This window comes from Anopheles gambiae, assembly GCF_943734735.2.
Source record: "Anopheles gambiae chromosome X unlocalized genomic scaffold, idAnoGambNW_F1_1 X_unloc_24, whole genome shotgun sequence".
NCBI lineage: Eukaryota > Metazoa > Arthropoda > Insecta > Diptera > Culicidae > Anopheles > Anopheles gambiae.
In genome coordinates this window covers 1,879-2,500 of record NW_026902631.1, presented here as the reverse complement: position 1 = coordinate 2,500, position 622 = coordinate 1,879, and positions in this window count along the sequence as shown.

The window sequence follows — 622 nt, the reverse complement described above, 5'->3', positions numbered from 1 at the left end:
CTTCAATCCGAACTGGCACTCTGCGGCGTGGAGGCAGTTGCGCGACCACTCCTATCCCAAACCAACAAAGCAAGGTGTATCCTACGTGCTCGGTACAAGCACACCACGACGGGACACATTGAACGGTTCAGCGATCTCTCTGCACTAGTGGAAGAACTCCAACGTGATACGGGAGACTTTGCTACAGCGGCTTCTCTGCACTTCTGGGCTACCACCTTGTGACGGGAGACATTGCTAGCGGTCACTCTGCACTAGTGATGGTACACCACCGTGATACGGGAGACATTGCTAACGGCCACTCTGCACAGGTGCCAATACCACCTTGTGACGGGAAACATTGCTAGGAACCGATCGGCATCTCTGCGCGATTACTTGACGCACACCCAACTAAGTCAACTGTTGGACTTTTTCGTAATCACGGCGGGACACATTGAACGAGCTCTAACGGATCTCTGCACGCATGGAACATGGTGGCGGGAATCATTGCTAGAACCGAACGGCGCCTCTGCGCGATGTACAAACAAGCTCAACAGGAACCTCGTATCGGCTGCCGAGCCGGAGCCCGAACAACTTGGACTTTCACCTCTAATTTATATCAACTCACCACTCCCCGAGGGATCCG